This window comes from Tenrec ecaudatus, chromosome 1 (assembly GCF_050624435.1).
Source record: "Tenrec ecaudatus isolate mTenEca1 chromosome 1, mTenEca1.hap1, whole genome shotgun sequence".
NCBI lineage: Eukaryota > Metazoa > Chordata > Mammalia > Afrosoricida > Tenrecidae > Tenrec > Tenrec ecaudatus.
In genome coordinates this window covers 254,308,463-254,328,099 of record NC_134530.1, presented here as the reverse complement: position 1 = coordinate 254,328,099, position 19,637 = coordinate 254,308,463, and the positions used below count along the sequence as shown (strand labels likewise).

General features: G+C 41.2%; 1 protein-coding gene across 1 annotated transcript in view; it reads left to right on the top strand.

Annotated features, from left to right (window-relative positions):
- SMYD3 (SET and MYND domain containing 3) overlaps positions 1-19,637 on the top strand; it is a 769,033-nt gene that overhangs the window by 47,754 nt on the left and 701,642 nt on the right. The window lies entirely within an intron of this gene.

The following is a 19,637-nucleotide window of genomic DNA, read 5'->3' as shown; positions in this document are numbered from 1 at the left end:
TTAAGGAAACATCCATAGGTCTGACACTAGTCTGTAAATTCCTCTGGAGACTCATGTAATACGTGCAATGATGCCTGAATGCAGAAAGATCACAGGCAATGGGTGGAAGATCTGGTGGATCCAGTGGTGGTAGAAACAGCTCAGTGCTGGCAGGGGTCTCCACATGGCTCCTCTAGCTCCAGGACTCTGGCTCCATCAGTGTAGCTCCACGTGGCTTGTCAACAGGAATGTGTAGCAGAGAGGGAGGGTGGGTCTGGCCTCAAGTGGCTAAACTCTACACCTGCACTCTTAATAGTCTCAAGTTGACACCAGATTATGTAACTACCACAATCGTATAACTCAGTAGTTCAATCATTATTTTTTTATATCTTTTCATTCCATTTTTCTAAAAAATTTTTTTTGACGTCTACTGGCAAATAGTCTCATAAGATTCAATATTAGGAGTATTAAGACAGCCTCTGATAATTGTAATTACTTTTAGTATTTCCTAAAAGGGTGTTAAGAAAGTGGGTTTGTAGGATGTCGTGGTGGTGGTGTGTGCTTTTCTGAGGACTTTTATGGCTTACAGTAGGTAATTACCTTTTGGTTTGTATTCTTCCCATTCTTTTATTATTTGAAAATTATTAGGAATCTTAGGAAAATTAAGTTTTTTTACATTTTATTAGGGGCTCATACAACTCTTATCACAAGCCACACATATACATACATCAATTGTATAAAGCACATCTGTACATTCTTTGCCCTAATCACTCTCATAGCATTTGCTCTCCACTTAAGCCCTCTGCATCAGGTCCTCTTTTTTTCCCCCCTCCCTCCCTGCTCCCCTCTCCCTCATGAGCCCTTGATAATCCACAGATTGTTATTTTGTCATATCTTGCCCTATATCCGGAGTCTCCCTTCCCCACCTTCTCTGCCTTCCATCTCCCAGGGAGGAGGTCACATGTAGATCCTTGTAATCAGTTCCCCATTTCCAACCCACTCACCCTCCACTCTCCCAGCATCGCCCCTCACACGCCTGGTCCTGAAGGTATCGTGCACCCTGGATTCCCTGTGCCTCCAGCTCCCATATGCACCAGTGTACAACCTCTGCCCTATCCAGTCCTGCAAGGTAGAATTCGGATCATGGTAGTTGAGGGGAGGAAGCATCCAGGATCTGGGGGAAAGCTGTGTTCTTCATCGGTCCTACATCACACCCTGACTGACCCGTCTCCTCTCCTAAACCCCTCTATGAGGGGATCTCCAGTGGATGACAAATGGGCCTTGGGTCTCCACTCTGCACTTCCCCCTTCATTCACTATGGTATATATATATATATATATATGTATGTATGTATGTATGTATATATATGTATATACATATATATACACACATAAACACACACACACATATATATGTATATATATTCTTTTTTTTGCATGATGCCTTATACCTGGTCCCTTTGGCACCTCGTGATCACACAGGCTGGTGTAGTTCTTCCATGTGGGCTTTATTGCTTCTGAGCTAGATGGCTGCTTGTTCACCTTCAAGCCTTTAAGACCCCAGACACTATCTCTTTTGATAGCCGGGCACCATCAGCTTTCTTCGCCACATTTGCTTATGCACCCGTTTGTCTTCGGCAATCATATCATGGAGGTGTGCAGCCAATGATATGATTTTTTGTTCTTTGATGCCTGATAACTGATCCCTTTGGGACCACTCGATCACACAGGTTGGTGTGTTCTTCCATGTGGGCTTTGTTGCTTCTGAGCTAGATGGTCGCTTGTTTATCTTCAAGCCTTTAAGACCCCAGTCACTATCACTTTTGATAGCCGGGAACCATCAGCTTTCTTCATCACATTTACTTGTTCACCAGCTTTGGCTTCAGCAGTTGTGTCGGGAGAGTGAGCATCATAGAGTGCCAATTTAATAAAAGGAAGTATTCATGCATTGAGGGAGTGCTTGAGTAGAGAGGCCCAAGGTCCTTCCGCCACCTTAATACTTGACCTATAAATATAGACACATAGATCTATTTCCCCATCCTCATATATATATTTGCATGTAAAGAAAATTAAGTTTTTTGGTTGAATACTTACCTTATGTCTTACAGAATCTTTTAGAGCATGTATGTGATAAGCAACACTTTCTTTAATTTTTTGTTCCCCAAGATTGGCCTCAATGTCTGCAGTTCCCACATGTGGATGGCACTTCCTATGAATTAGGTTTTAAAAGCTAATGATCATAGGAGTCCCATTTTTTCCTGTTCAGTTTTTAGCTTAGTTGACTTACAGAGCAGTTGTCCTATTTTCTGTAGAACTTTTTTTTTGTTTGAATGTAACGATCTATTTATAGATAAGAGATAAAGTGTTTTAATCTTACTCAGGGGAGCACTGATGCGCCCAAGATGAATCCAAGTGGAGCAATAAACTGAGCACTAGTGCATCGTTTCCCTGCTAACTGAAGCTTTATCCCGCCATCAGATATTTATCTGTGCTTTCTATCATACTGATTTTTAAATCTTTTCCATTAGAAAGTTCATTTTGCTAGCTTATTAATTTTGCCTGAAATAAAAGACAGTGTAAATATATTCTTATTTTAACATTTTATTTTAAAGGTAAATATATCACTTTAAAGAGCTTTATTTTGAACTCTCAAGATTAAGAAAAGTTGGAAAATCATACGAGATATCACATATGCCCTTCACCCAGATTCAGTACATTTAAACATTTTGCCATATTGGCTTTGCCATATTTATCCTCTTTTCTTCCCTACCCATTCACTCATCTGTCCACACATAAAATTATTAACTTTTGAGCCATTTGGGAGAAGACTGCATATATGTAGATGTTTCATAACTTAGGTGAAAAATGCCATTGTCTTTTAAAAAGTTTTAAAATTATATACATTTCACATATAATACAATTCAATGGTTTAATCATATTAAAATGGTATAGCCATAACCACAATCAATTTTAGAATATTTTCTTCTTTCTTATACTCATTATTATTAGCTCTCAACTTCCCCACAGCTTCCTCTGCCATAACCTTCAGAAACCATTACTCCAGCCACTGTGTCTATAGATCTACCTGCATTGGACTTAATACACAGATAAACATTCAAAATAAGACCAAGAAGCCATCACCAGCAAAACAAAAGATTAAAACTTCAATTGGAAAGAAAGCAGAAAATATTAAAATTTGAACAAACCTAAAATAGGACAAAAGGGAGATCAAATGATAAGGTGTAAAATTGTAACCTAGCAACATCTATTTTAAGAAAAGTTCATTAAGAGTGCACTCATTCAGGCTGATGGTGCCCGGCTATCAAAAGATACGGCGTCTGGGGTCTTACAGGCTTCAAGGTAAATAAGCGGCCATCTAGCTCAGAAGCAACAAAGCCCACATGGAAGAAGCACACCAGCTTGTGCGATCATGAGGTGTTGAAAGGATTAGGTATCAGGCATCATCAGAACAAAAAAATCATATCATAGTGAATCAGAGTGGGGGAGTGTGGAGACCCAAAACCCATTTGTAAGATACTGGACACCCCCTTACAGAAGGTCTCGAGGAGATGTGCCAGTGAGGGTGCGATGTAGCAACAATGAAACATAACAACTTTTCCTCTATTTCCTAAATGCTTCCTCCCCACCCACTATCTTGATCCCAGTTCTACCTTACAAATCTAGCTAGACCAGAGGATGTACACTGGTACATATAGAAAGTGGATACACAGGGAATCCAGGACCAGTGGTGTGAGTGGCAATACTGGGAGGGTGAAGGGAGGGTGGGTTGGAAAGAGGGAACTGATTACACGGATCTACATGTGACCTCCTCCCTGGGGGACGGACAACAGAAAAGTAGGTGAAAGGAGACATTGGGCAGGGAAAGATATGACAAAATAATAATTTATAAATTATCAAGTGTTCATGAGGGAGGGGGGGTGGGGAGGGAGGGGAAAATGAATAACTGATGCCAGGGGCTTAGGTGGAGAGCAAATGTTTTGAGAATGATGAGGGCAATGAATGTACAAATGTCCTTTACACAATTGATATATGTATAGATTGTGATGAGTTGTATGAACCCCTAATAAAATGATTAAAAATGATGGACTTAAACAAAAAGAATAAATTAGTGGCATTTCCACTAAAACATAGGACCAAAATCATGAAGAAAAAAAAAGTGCAGTCATTCAGAGTGCACTTTCCAAGGCAGTCTGTCTAATAGCAAGGCTGTTCGTATTCTCGGTCAGTGGTCAGAGGGGATTCCTCAGAGGCATAATACCTGTGGATTCCCTGCAAATGTATTTTGGACTTTCACTGTCATCCATAGCCTTCTGAAAATGTGATTCTCGGAATTAAAACTCGAATTCGGTTCCCTGTTCCCTCATCCATTCTTGGATTTTATTATTGGATTCTTGGATCACACAGGCTGGTATGCTTCTTCCATGTAGATTTAGCTGGCACCTCACTTAAATTAATTCTTGTTTTAAGACAAGCCTTTAAGACTAGATGCTATTCTTAAAAAAAATTTTTTTTAGTTTTTTTTTTGATGCTATTCTTTCTGATAACTGGGGACCATCTTCTTTCTTTACCACCCTTTGCCATAGCACCCATATCCTCAGTGATCTTTTCATCAGGGCAGGTATTGAGTAGGGCCATGAAGTAAGAATTAATTGTTCCTAGATTAGGGCTATGGTAGGTGTGATTTCAAAATCCATTAATATATCTATAGTTTCTATACATTTCTGGTTCACTTTAGAGGCATCCTAATCCCGTTTTTTAGGAACATTATAAATGTGGCATCCCATTATCTTTTAATTCTACTGGTCCATGAATTTTTTGAAACCTCCCTGGATTAATGTTGCTTTGCTTTTAACACATTAGTGTGTATTTTCTTAGAATAAGAACACTGTTTTATATAACCTTTGTATACTTATCAAATCCATGAAATTTTTCTATCACAAAATATTTTAATCTATAATTCACATTTCCAATTGGGATTATGCCAATAATATGTATATCAATAGTATACTTTCTTTTCCCACCTTCCAGGCCCAGACCAAGCTGCGTTCACATGTCGCATGTAGTTGTCATTTTTTGTGACTGTGTTTAGGTACCAGAAGGTCAGTTCCAGCTTCTAGGGACCCTACGTAAAGCAGAATGAAGTGCTCCCTGGTCCTTTGCCGTCCTCACAATTGTTATGTTTTAGCCTATTGTTGCAGTGTGCACATCTGTCTTTTTAGGGTCTTCCAGATTTTTGTGGACCTTCTACTTTATCATGCATGATGCCTTTTCTAGGGACTGGTCTCTCTTGATAACATGTCTAAAATACATGAGACACAGTCTCCCCATCCCTACTCTAAAGAGCATTGTACTTGTACTTCCTTCAGACCAGATCCGTTCTGCTGACCATTCATGGGACATTCCGCTTCTTGGCCAGCACCGCCACTCAGATGCTCTTCTCTGGCCTTCCTCATTCAGCGGCCAGCTGTCACATCATACAGGTTCACTCAAAAGTACCATGGCTTGGGTCAAGTGCACCTCAGTCCTCAAGATAGCATCCTTGCTCTTCAACCCTTCAAAGAGGTCCTGTACAGCAGATTTTCCCATTGTTCTTGTCATTTGGTCTCGATTGCGGCTTCCATGAACATTGGTTGTGGATCCAGGCACTAAACTCTGCTCTTTCCTCCGGATGGGGAGAGGGTGCTAGTTGTCCCTTCCATGGTTGCTCCCAGCTTTTAAGACGCTCATCACTGCTCAACACAGTCGCCTAGAGAATATTGTCTGTGTCAACGATATTCTGCCAATTAACCTCCGTGTCCCTTAAGACTAGTCCTGAGCCCCCAGGCCCAGTGAATCATTATCTCGGGGTGTCTGATTATGTGTAAGTTTTCATAACTTTGTCTCATGCGTGTACTATTACATTCATAGATATCATTTGCAGCAAAGGTAAATAAACTCATATAGCTATCGTCTGTCAAACACACACACATATTTGTGGGAATACTCCCATTCTTTGTCCCACATCTGTTTAGCTTTGTGTCTATCTAAGAGTTTATTTTTCAATGATTACTTCAGGATTGTGTATATAACAGTTTTTACTGCTATTGCGAACCTCCCAATGTCTTCTGCTATCATTATTCCCCCAGTGACTTCCCTTTAATTGTGTACTGCCTTCTTCTTCACGCATGTTAAGATTTTTCACTACTTTTATGTTTCCTTTTATCATGTACTTTTTATTAAATCCCCTGGCATTAAAAAAAAACTTTTTATTGTGAAGTAGGTGGGGGGTTTATATATCATATCATGAATGCATTCAACCCAAAATTTTAAAATAATGCTTCTTGGGATCTGCTGACTTGGCTTTTCAAAATGATCAAGACAGAAAGTATGGAAAAAGCACTGCACTGTAGCTTGAATTCAGAAACTATGACTGACACATCTGTCGATGGCTTTCAGGTACTTACCGTATGCACTTGAATATAAGCCGACTGAGTATAAGCCAGGTGTCTAATTATTACCTGGGAAACCAGAAAAACTGATTGACTCGAGTATAAGCTTAGGGTGGAAAATGCAAAAGCTATTGGTGAGTTTCAATAATCAAAACAAATGAAAATAAAATACATAAATAAAAGGACAAGTCATTTAACATTAGTAAACCACCACAGTAAGTGGAAAATAGGTTCAACAAAAACAATAAGGTATCAACAATGATACCTGAAGAGTACTATTCCTTGAGCTCAATCAGCAACCAAGCTAAAATGTAAAGAGTTAAAATCCTTCAAAACTGGATTCCTCATCATCATCCGTATCCCAATGCAGAACTTCAGCTGGTGTGAGGTCATCATAGATGCTGTCCTCACTGAGATCGCCGTCATCACCATCACTGCTGTCATTTTCGTACAAAGCGCAGTCTGCACTGGCATCCATAGCATGACTAATACTACATTTCTGGAAGGCACGTTGCACCATGTCTTCTGGAATGTCTTCCCATGCATCTCGAACCCACTTTGCTATTAACTCTATGTCAGGCTTCATGAGATTTCCTCCTTTTGTTAGTCGGACTTGACCAGATGGCATCCATTCATGCCACTGACCGTGTATAAGCCGAACCCCAGTTTTTCAGCACAAAAAATGTGGCTTATACACGATTATATACAGTAGTCATTACTTAAACTTAACTCATGGCCATTGAGTTGGTTGCTCTAATTGTGACCCTGTATGAAAGAGGAGAACCGCTCCTGTGGTTTTCTGAGGCTGTGAACCCTTATGGGAACAGATGGAGTGGCTGTTGGATTTGAACTACTGATCTTGCAGGTAGCAGCCCACCTTATAACCCACTATGCCATCATTGCTACATATTAAAAAACAAAACCAACAAACAGAAAACACCCTCACAAACAGACAAACAAATCTCAATAAACAACAAAACAACAACCAAACTGAAAACCCCACTCTTGCTGCCATCAAGTCAATTATGACTCATGGTGACCACATGTGTAAATTTTAGGACGCAAATCTCCAGGCCCCTTTTCCACATCTTCCCATCCTGTAGGTTCAAACAATCAACTTTTTGGTCAGTCAGTAGTTGATCACTACTCACTTGAGTTGCCGGGGACCTTACCTTTGCTTCATCCAAACAAAACCAAACCCCAAACTCCATTACTGATGGGTTGATACTGACTCCCAGTGGACCTTAATAGAAACAATGAGTGGGATAACTTATGGTCAGGAAGAGGAGTAAGGAGGTAAAGGAGGACATGTAAAAGGTGTGGGTGTTTAAAAATTCAGCGTTCTCACAGAACTGAAGGGTAAGGTGCACTTGGATCTGAGAAGGGATTGAAACTATGGACGGGAAAACTCGTAGCAGCCCAGGCATGTTATCATTCATTTTCTCATCTCTGCTTCTCTCTGCTTGGCTGCTTTGTTTCTCTTGCTGCAGAATGGTTTCTGCTGATGCTCAGTCCACATGACAGACAATTTCTTCTGAAAGCTCCTGATTTTATATCACAGGTCCCGCCTTCAGTAGTGCATGTGGCTTGATGTGCTAGAGTAAATCAATGTTTTGATTATATACTTTATGCTAGGTGCTCGTTGTCTCAAGCCACTGGCTTTAGATCATACCTCTTGTGATAGCCTGCTCTGAATATCAGTATTTCCAGTAGCTTTGTCATACATATATGTATATATAATCACACACAATATGAATTCATATGACACGTATGATAATGGTGAGCGCTCCTTAATTGAGCACGCTTTTCTTCACACGTTCTCAGTGCTTCGCTTGGGGGAGGATTTTTATAAATATGAGGCATTTAAAAAGGTTAAGGTTATGGCCCTTATTTCAGCAAAGTGTACCAAGGCAGGCATTAGTGAGCTGTGTTCGTGATGCTATTTCAGAATCAGTCTTCCGTTTTTCCACACCTCCATTTCATCTCTGCCTGCTCGGTCTGCCGTTCACTTTCCCCTTTTTTCCTTCTTACCCTGCATGGAGATCTGCTTGATCAATACTTTTCCTTTCGACCTTTCTATACTTTTTGGAGTACCTTTAAAATTTTTTCTTCTTCTTCTTATTCCAACCTCAGGTTTATACCTTTTTCTTCATATAAATCCTCCTAGGCTGGCCCAGTGACCTCCACATCCATCAACTGCCATCAGAGGGGAATCTGTGCAAATCATGGCTGGCATCCTGGCTCCTCTGGACCCCAAGGAAGGAAAACAAGAGTGCTTCAAGACCCTCAGAGTCTGATAGGGCAGACATAAATCCCCAATACATACGTACATACATATGCCCACGCATGTAATACATATCACTTTTATAGAGCTATAATTAACACATCATGCAATTTAATAGTTCATCGATATGAGGAAAGCTAGTTGTTCAGTCATCTCCACAATAAACTTTGGAACATTTTCTTCCTTCCTGTACCCATTGGTGTTGACTTTCCATTTCCCTCACCCTCCTCTTTTGTGCCCCCAGGTCATTATTATTTCAGTGGCTGCCTTCATAAATCCTAGATTTCCTATACAGGAAAAACATGAAACAAAGACAAAGAACAGAAAAAAGAAAGACCAAAAAAAAAAAAAAAAAGTATCCAGCAACAGTGATCATATAAAACAGCGAAAGAAAAAAAAACAGTGAAAGACTTCATCCAAGAAAAAGCAAATGACATTACAATTTTTGGATGAATGAAAAGTGGATCCAAAGGGAGAGCTAATATATTGCAATCCAAAGTACAGTTGCTAAGAACTTCTTTGTCTGATATTAGGGCTGGTCCCGTTCCTAGTCTGTGGGCAGTGGGGATTCACTGGAGAGACTATCCATGCAGAGACCATGCAGATTGATTTTTGGTGTCCTATGTCTTCCATGGCGTTCCATAAACTGAGTGTTTAGGATTTAGGCAATGGTTCCCTTCCCTCCTCCATGGATCTTATTGTTTACAATCCTTGGGTTACACATGTTGGTGGGCTTCTTCTATGTGGACTTGCCTGACTTTTCAAGTAGATGGCTGCTTGTTTTGAGACAGGACTTCAAGATCTCTGATGCTATTTTTCCTGACAGTCGAGCACCATCTTATTTCTTTATTACACTTTGCCATGGTACCCATATCTTCAGTAATCTGAGGGTAAGTACCTAGCTGACCATGTCATATAGCTAATTGTTTTTATGTTAGGGCTGTGATCAAATGAGAGCTCAAACTCCATCCATGTAACTATGGCTTCCATATTGTTCGTGGTTCACCTTTGGGGATCTCTTTATCATTTTATCATCCCCATGGGACTTAAGGCAATTCTATTGATAGTAACATTAGTATAGTCAATGGTAAAACACTCTTGTGCAAAGGATTTTATACATGTGTAGGACATCTTATCAGTTTCTAATACTTGAATTGCTTACTTGTACACCTTCAAACTTGGATGATTGGACCTTACATAAGCTGTGAGGGATGGAGATATGACGATACTTTCAGGTGCACTCATGAAGGCTGGAAGATTAATATATGTCACAAAAAGGCATCGAGAGCTTGAAAATAGCAACTAAGTTGATCTTGGGTTATCATTCATTAGGTGTCCTCAAGGCAATAAATTCAAACCCACCCATCGTCCAGCAACTACTAGATCCCTTACCTTGGGATAATCATCATCTGCTTCTTTGCATAGCAGGGTTTTCAGCCTGTAGTCCAAGGGAATATTTCAGTTCCTTCGTTTTGCTAAAATTGAGTTCAAGGCAAAGGTCAATTTTCCAAATGGAATTTCCAGTTTGGCTTCTTTCTACCCTGGTCTATGGAGGATGTGTTGTGCATCTTGAAAGGGCAGAGTTCAGTGTCACATATTTATAGGATGCTGCCAGGGTCACATGGGGGTTGGTTGGGAACTGGGTCTAAAGTGTCCATTTAGGAATATAATACCAGGAGTATTCTCCTTCTGGGTTCTTTGGACTGTGAAGAAGCCTGTGTCAGGTTGCCCATGAAGTCTTCCCTCCACGCAGTGGTCCCGGGTGCCAGCAAGGGGAGGGGCTCGGCTGGGTGGGTTTGGATGGGGTTTCAGACTGGTCTGTATGTGATGTGTGGAGGAGAGCCACTGATGATGGTAGAAGGGCGGCAGAAAACTTCAGTCTGTGCTGCTGCTTTCTTACTTCACTGAGAAGGCGAGGCAGAAATAAGATGGGTGCACCTGGGTCGGCATCTGGGTTCCAAAAGCAAAGGCTCCCTCCTGTGGGGATGCTCCTGGGGTTTGCTAAGGGCCTTTTCCTGTAGGTGCTACTTGGAAGCTGTCTCTGAAAAAGTCCCTCACCTCCATCTGTCTATCTGTATCTATCTATCTATCTATCTATCTATCTATCTATCTATCTATCTATCTATCTATCTATCTATATTACTTCTTTGAAACCAACTTGTATGTCACAAAAGATTCCAGTTTTATATTTCTTACCTTTATAGCCACTCAGACTGAGGCTTACATGTAATGGGTAAGGAATCTGGAGGTATCTTTTTTATTTTTAAGGCTTTGAGCCCTCTCTGTCTCTTGCTCGTTTAAATTATGGTAAGTTTATTTATCTATTGCCCTCAAATATTTTCAATATGGCATTAGAACTGCCTTAAGCCAGTGCCTGTCACATTTAAAAACTTGTGAAAATGCCATGATCTTTTATATTTTAAACTTTTAATTATGATTTAGGAGTAGATCATTCATTTTACATTCAACAATGGATATACAGTTTGTTTCAACTCATCTGTTTGAATCCCCTCAGTGTAGGCTCGTTTGTCCCCCTTCCTCCCAGTGTGTCGTTTCCATTCCTCCTCTTCTCCTTACCCTCTGTCCTCGGTCAGATGCTGCCCTTTTGATCTTAAAAAGTTGATTATTCTAACCCGGGGGTAACTTAAATTCCACACCTGCAGAGTGACTAAGGTCTGTATCTAGGGGGAATTTTATGGTCTCAATCTGACCAATAAGACTGGTCTCTTTTATGATTTGAACTTTTGTTCCACATTTCTCTCCCCCTCTCTCCAGCATCTTCTGATGTGGTCCTTTTGAGAATATTGGTCGTGGAAGCCAGGCACCATCTAACTCTCCTGACCTCAGGGTTGTGGAGACTGATGCTTGTGCGCTTTATCAGTCCAGTTGTTTCCATTTCCATCACTTCTCCGTCTTCCCTATGGGGAAAACCCAGTAGTTGCACCTTAGATGACTGCTCATGAATTTTTAAAGTATTCACCAAAGTAGGATGTCGAACTTCGTGAACTATGTTATGGCAACTGACTTTGATTACTCTGGAGACTATAGTTCTAAGCCCCTGGAGCCTGTTGTGAATCATTGCTTCGAAGTGTTAGATTATGTCTTAAGAAGTTCTCATAATCTTGTGCCTTGCATGCTCCATCACATTCATAGAGATATGAGAAGGTACCCCCCCAAAAAAAACCAGGAACTTTTTTTTTCAAATTAAACAAAATTTTTACAACCTTATTGCCTTGAAAATACTCTCTGTTGTACTTAATACAATTGTTTAATTTGTGATTCCATTCTTAGAAACATTTTTCAAACTCATCTGTTGGGACGATGGACAGCACACCTCCATTATGTTTTTTCTTCACCTCTTCTACGTCTTCAAATCGCTGTCCTTTCATGTCCTTCTTCAGACACAGAAACAAAAAGAAGTCCCACAGAGCAAGGTTAGGTGAGTCAGGTGCATGGGGCAAGAGAGGCATGCTGTTTTTTCTTGCCAAAAACTGCAGCACCGAGATGGCTATGTGAGCAGGTGCAGTGTCGTGGTGGCAAAACAGTTCCCTTTCTGCCACAAACCAGGCCTTTTTTGTTGTACACTATTACACAGTCTTTTCAGAACCTCTAAATAGAATGCTTGATTAATAGCCTGACCTGGTGGAACAACTCCAAATGCACTGTCCCCTTCACATCAAAAGAACAAATGAGCATCGTCTTGATCTCTGATTTCACTTGATGAGTTTTTTTTGGGGGGGGGGGGGTGAGGTGACAATGGCATCTTCCATTGGTTTTATGGCTGTTTGGTTTCAGGGTTGTAAAAATAGCACCATGTCTCGTCACCAGTAATGACCTTGGAAAAAAGTTCTGGGTCTCTTTGTAGCTGTTCTTTCAAAGTACAACATGTTTCCACTTGATGCTATTTTTCCTGGTCAGTCAGAACCCGAGGCACAAATTTCGCAGTGACCCTTCTCATTCCAAAATCTTCCATTTGCTGAACCAAACTCCAAGATAGTCCAGATAACTTCCCCATCTCTTCAATAGTCCATCATTGGTCTTTGAGCACAAGTGCATGAATTTTGCCAACATTTTTGTCTGTTTGGGAAGTTGATGGATGTCAAGAATGAGGGTAATCATCAATCAACATTTCACCTTTTTTGAAATGAGAAAACTCAACAAGAAAACTCGAGTTTTTCCCATAGCACTGTCCTTGTAAGCTATGTTCAACAGCACACCAGTTTCTGCAGCAAATTTTCCCTGAGCAGGAAACAAAATTTCACAGCCATGCTGTTCTCTTAAATTGGCCATCACAAAAAATGAGGTTTGAGCAAAACTGCTTTTCTGAAAAGATTCACTGTGATCAGAGAGAGCCTTCCCAGGTGATGCCACTGGGTGCACTAGCTCAGAGCCAGTTGCTCTCCTAGAGGGAAAAATGCTTACTATGAAAGCTCCACCTTGGGAAGCTTTTCTCCATTTTGGGGTACCCCCTTGTATTTACAGCAATGGGAAATAACAAAACAAAACAATCAAACTCAGTGCTACCAAGTCAATGCTGATTCTTAGGAACCCTATAGGACAGGGTAGAACCGCTCTGGAGAGTTTCCAAGAGTAACTGTTTATGGGAATAGAAAACCCCATCTCTCTGATCTAAGGAGTGGCTGGGGGTTTCAAATTGCTGACAGTTTGGATCACATGTCAGTGCATACCCACCATGCCACCAGCTCTCTCTTAAAGGTAAATGCTGTTGTTAATTGCCATTGAGTTGGCTCCTACTCAGCAAACCTGTGCACAACAGAACAAAACACTGCACGGTCCCGTGCCATCCTCAAAACTGTTCCTTTGCCTGGGCACATTGATGCAGCCTCTGTGTCAGTCCATCTCTTTGAGGGCCTTTCTCTTTTTTGCTGACCTTCCACTTTGTCAAACGTGATGTCCTTCCCCAGGGATTGGTCTCTCCTGATGGTATGTCCAAAGTATGTAAGATGAAGTCTTGCTCTTCTTGCCTCGAAGGAACACTCTGGCCTTACTTCTTCCAATAGAGATCAGCTTGCCCTTTTATCAGTCCATGGTATATTCAATATTCATCTCCAGCACCACAATCCAAACCCACTGATATGTCCATGATCGTCCTTATTCAATGTCCAACTTTTACATGCATATGATAATGGAGAATACCATGGCTTGGGGCAGGCGCACCTGAGTCTTCATTGTAACATCCTTGCCCTTCAATATTCTAAAGATTTACCTGATAGAATACATCTGCTGCTTTCTTGAGCATTGATTGGGTGTCCAAGCAAGACACAATCCTTGACAACTTCAGCCTTTTCTCCATTCATCACCGATTGGTCCAGTTGTGAGGACTTTGGAATTCCCTACATTGAGTTGTGATCTATACTGAAGGTTACAGTCATTAATCTTCATCAGCAAGTGTTTTAATTCCTTCTGACTTTCAGAAAGGAGTTCGTGCCATCTGCATATCACAGGTTGTTTATAAGCCTTCCTCCCATCCTGATGCCACATTCTTATTCACATAATCCAGCTTTTCTGATGATTTGCTCAACATAAAGATAAAGAAGTATGGTGAACAAGCTTCTCTGATGATTTGTTCAACACATAGATTAATACAACCTTGCCACACCCCTTTCCTGATTTTAAACCATGCACTATTCCCTTGTTCTGTTTGCGCAACTGCCTTTTGATCTTTGTACAGGTTCTTCATGAGCACAATTAAATGTTCTGGAATTTCAATTCTTCTCAAGATCATCCACAGTTTATTATGGTCCACACAGTCAAATACCCTTTCATAGTCGATGAAACACAAGTGAACATTTTTATGGTAGTCTCTGCTTTGAACCATGATCCAGCTGACATCAGCAATGATCATCCCTTGTTCCACATCCTCTTCTGAATCCGGCCTGAACTTCTGGCAGCTCCCTGTCAATGTATTGGTGCAACTATTGTTGGATGATTTGAAGCAAAATTTTACATGTGGGTGATATCAGTATTGTTCTATGGTTTGAGCATTGTCAGTTTGAGCATTGACCTTTCTTTGGAATGGGCACAGATATGGATCTCTTCTAATAAGTTGGCCAAGTAGCTGTATGCCAGATTTCCTGTCATGGTTGCATCTTATATAAGATAAATACACATATGCTAATATCTTCTGTCAAAAGTGTTTATATTTATTATAATTGATGTGATATAGGTATTGGGATTTGTATTGTATTGGGATGATAAGTGTATTAAATCCCAATTAAAAAGAAAAAAAGTATTTATATTTGTGGGTATATTTCCACTCTCCTTCCCATACCTGCTTAGCTTATTTGCCTGTTTAAACATCTATTCATAGAAAACCCCCTTTGCAGGATTGTATATATAACATATTTGCCTCTATTACCCTTAAATTTGGCACACCACACAGTGTTTCCCCCTTTCTTTCCTCATCCGTTCTAACTTGCTCCCTCTTTTTGTATATTGCATTTCCCTTCACCCAAGTTAATACTTGTGCCTACCCATTAGCTGGGGATTCCCCATCCCCACCACCCCACTTCCCATCTCATCCCATCGTCTTTCCCCCCTCCCCATTGCCTTTTAGTTCCATTTCCCATGAATGTTTTGAAGTCCCCTCATAGAGGCTTCAGCAAATCTTTTTTGAAATAATCAGGCAGAGTTCTGAACAGCCTCTCTGGAGAGGTAACATTTGAGCTGATTTCTACAGGCTTGCTAAATGGTAGCTGAGGAATGGATTGAGCTTTTCTTTCTTTCTTTTTTTTACTGTAGAAACAGCTTGTTTAGAGGAGGCATATTGTGTGCTGATGGGGAGCAGTTGAGTATGAATGTAAGATTGATTAGATGGCGAATGAATAGCCGAGAGATAGATTAGAGCCAGATTGACACAGGCCTTATAGGCTATGGGACAGAATTTGGATTGAATTCTGAAAGAGCTATGTGAGATTTTCCAGTGGAGTAGTAATAAGGAGAGCTTTATTATTTTTTAAAGATAACTCAGTGGCTAGGCTTAGCCTAAAGGGTCTGGCAAAATGAACTTGAGTCAAGATGCTGTTAAAAAAATCTAGGTAAAAGATGATAAAGGCTTCATCAATAGCTGCAGTAGTGAGGGTGAAAGAAGTTAAATTTCATACACTTTTAGGTAGGGGAGTCTTTTCATGACTGCTCACTCTAAGCCGCGGAGTGAATCTGGCTCATGCAATATAGTGCGATGGCGGCTACTGAAGATCTGTCTGGGGCATAGAAAATCCACTCGTGTTGCCTACCTGACTCCAGGCCTTAGCAGTGCCTCTCATTTTCTGATTTTGCAGTTGCACTTAAAAAATCATTTTATTGGGGCTCGGACAACTCTTATCACAATCCATCCATCCATCCATTATATCACGCCCATTTGTACATTTGTTGCCATCATGATTCTCAAAACATTTGCGTTCTACTTGAGCCCTTGGTATCAGCTCCTTATGTTTCCCTCCCTCAATCCCTCCCACTTGATAATTAATAAATTATTATTATTTTTTCATGTCTTACACTGTCCGATGGCTCCCTTCACCCACTTTTCTGTGGTCCGTCACCCAGGGAGGGGGTTATATGTAGATAATTGTGATCAGTTCCCCCTTTTCCCCCCGCCTTCCCCTTACCGTCCTGGTATCACTACTCTCATTGTTGGTTCTGAGGGGTGTAGTGGCCTTTTTGATTAAAGAAATTTGATGAAAAAAAAGAATTTTGATTTTATTTCTTTGACTTTTGGCTACCATTCATTTTCTGGTGCCACCCATTAGGGTACTGCCATGAAAAATAAACCATTCTGATGGTATGTATAGGCACAATCAGTTATAATAAATGGCTCTCAGGGTTTGAGTTGAATGATGAAGCAAATACCGTGATGCTATGGAATGACTGCTTAATGTACCTGGGGTCCCTTCGGGCTAGAGAGACAGCCTCATCTTTCTCTTGCAGTTCAGCTGGTGAGCTTGAATCACCGACCTTTGATTAACAGCTGAGCTCTATAACCACTGTACCACCAAGGCCCCTCTCAGCCAGGGCAGAGGAGGAGAAAGTCAGTTGGGTAGGAGAGAAGTGGGAGGTACCTGTGGGATATTACCGTGGAGACAATTAGGAGATCAAGTAATGGTTCTAGAAGTCAATTCCGACTCATAGTGACCTTACAGGACAGAGTAGAACTGCCCTAAAGGTTTCCTGGGCTGTGTGTTTATGAAGACAGACTGTCACATCTTTCTCCCATAGACAGGCTGACGGGTTTGAAATGGGAACCTTTTGGTTGGCAGCAGAGTGCGTTAACTGTTACACTACCAGGGCTCCTGATTAGGGAAACTGAATGACAACACGATGCCTTCATTGTCACGCTAGAGATCCTGATTTAAGTCATCTGGAACGAGACCCAGCTTGGTCTATTAGAAACAGGTAAGGTGATGCTACTACCAGTTAGGGTTGGCTCTCATTATACCGTCATGCCAGGACCCGTGGTGGTGCATGGGATAAGTGCTGGGCTGCAGGGCCAGGGGGTCGCCCCCACCAGCTGCTCCTTCGGAGACTGATGAGGCAGCCTTATTCCTGTAAACGTGACAGTCTCGGAAACCTTAAGAAGCAGTTCTACTCTGCCCCATAGGCTCTCGGTGAGGTGAACCAACTCGATGGCAGTGGGTATGCAGTAATTCAGGAGAAAGGATGGCTGCCCATTCTGTTAGCCACTGAGCACTTTAGCCACAGTGCCAGCTGACGAGCACTCTTGGAATCATGAGATCGACACATTAATATACTTGGAAGTATATGGCAGCTTTCCGTTGTCATGTAGAGTCACGGAATCAGAACACCTACAGCAGCACAGTGCAGGCGATAGGCTTTCCTAGAGGTAGTAGAGTCTAGAGTCTAGGTGATGCCTTAGGCATAGATCAGTTCAGGGAACAGGAAGGAGAGTTGAACCAAGCAGAAACTGTAGGGAGCATCACCATTGTAGGCAGCAAGGAGGGAGGCTCCAGGAAAGAGCCTACATACAGTCATTCATTCTTAGGTACATCCTGTGTTCATATAGGGTATTGGCATCTAACGAAACACACTGCCATCGAGTTGATGGCTGCTTGTAGTGATCCCACAGGATAAGGTGGAGCAGCCAGACTGTGACGCTTTGTAGGAATAGAAAGCCCTGTCCTCCCGGGGAGCAGTTGGTGGTTTCAAACTGCACATGTTGCAGTCAGCCCCAAAAGTAACCACCAGGCCACCAACTATATCACCATGGTTTGCATAATGTTCCGTCTTATGACCCTGAGTGAATAGTGTGTCAGCATATACATAAGCACCAGAGTCCCATATGTATTGTTGATTGTCAAACTGATGCAGTTGCTAAAAGTTAATCCTTTTATTACTAATGTAGAAAATCACAAGCTTTAATTCTTCTCAGTATCTAATGCTTCTGTCCACCTTCAAGTTTATTTAAAAGAAAAATGCATGAAAATAACAATTGCCAAGAAGCCATTTTATTTTCTGAATTCAAAGTCACCTGTCACTTTTGCCATAAATTCTTTGAGGCATGAAATAGCCTGCCAGTTGTCTATTGCTCTCAAAGTTAATGAATGGTTATCAGTTTATCATGGGTAATAACCTAGCTGCAAATTGTAAAAAAGACATTCTATCACTTTCTAGTATTTTTTGCCTCAAGGCAATAACCTCCTTTTCTAGGGGATTTGGAGACCAGTATCCCTAAAGCTTTAAACAGAGCACATTTCGTTCTTGGAAACTGCATAACATTTGGTAATGTGCCAGTGAGATTTTTGCTAGTTATATTATGCTCTGAGTACTACATTTTTACTCATAAGTTGTCTAAATAAAACGTCTTGATGTAGGCAGTCATAGCTAAACACTTAGCCAGTACAGCATTATAATTTTAGAGATGTTTAATTTTTATTTTCAGTTCATATTTCATTCAGCTATTATGAGTGTGGGGATCTTTCCAGCTATCCCAGCTCTTCAGCTTCTTGGTTAGGTTATTAATGGTTGGAAAACATGACTGTTTCAAGTAGGCTCACTTAAAAAAAAAAGATTATACCTAACGAGGGGGCTTCACAATGTTTGTGGACAAATGAGAAGATAATAGATGCGTTCCATGAACTTTTGAAATCCTCTCATGTGTATGTATACGTGTGTTGCATTTTTCTTCTTCCCTTCCCCCAACTGAGAGACCTGCGTCACACGAGTTCTTTCACGCCAGTTCTGTCAACTTCTTATTTAAAACAAACTGGAGAATAAAATAGCCTTCTTCCAGGTATTTCTTTTTTTCCCTTTTCTTTTTTTACATTTTATTAGGGACTCATACAACTCTTATCACAATCCATACATATACATACATCAATTGTATAAAGCACATCCATACATTCCCTGCCCCAATCATTCTCAAAGCATTTGCTCTCCACTTAAGCCCTTTGCATCAGGTCCTCTTTTTTTTCCCCTCCCTCCCCACTCCCCCCTCCCTCATGTGCCCTTTGTAATTTATACATCATTATTTTGTCATATCTTGCTCTATCCAGAGTCTCCCTTCCACCCCTTCTCTGCCGTCCCTCTCCCAGGGAGGAGGTCACATGTGGATCCCTGTAATCAGTTCCCCCTTTCCAACCCACTCACCCTACACTCTCCCAGCATCACCCCTCACACCCTTGGTCCTGAAGGTATCATCCACCCTGGATTCCCTGTGCCTCCAGCTCCCATATGTACCAGTGTACAGCCTCTGTCCTATCCAGCCCTGCAAGGTAGAATTCGGATCATGGTAGTTGGGGGGAGGAAGCATCCAGGATCCTTCCAGGTCTTTCTTGACTGGACATTTCAGGAACTCAGCACAGTATGTATCCATTGATGTTTGTTGGATTGCATTGCTTCACTTCCTGAGTTATACCTTTGTAGTTCTTGTACACTTGGCTAGCTTAAGGA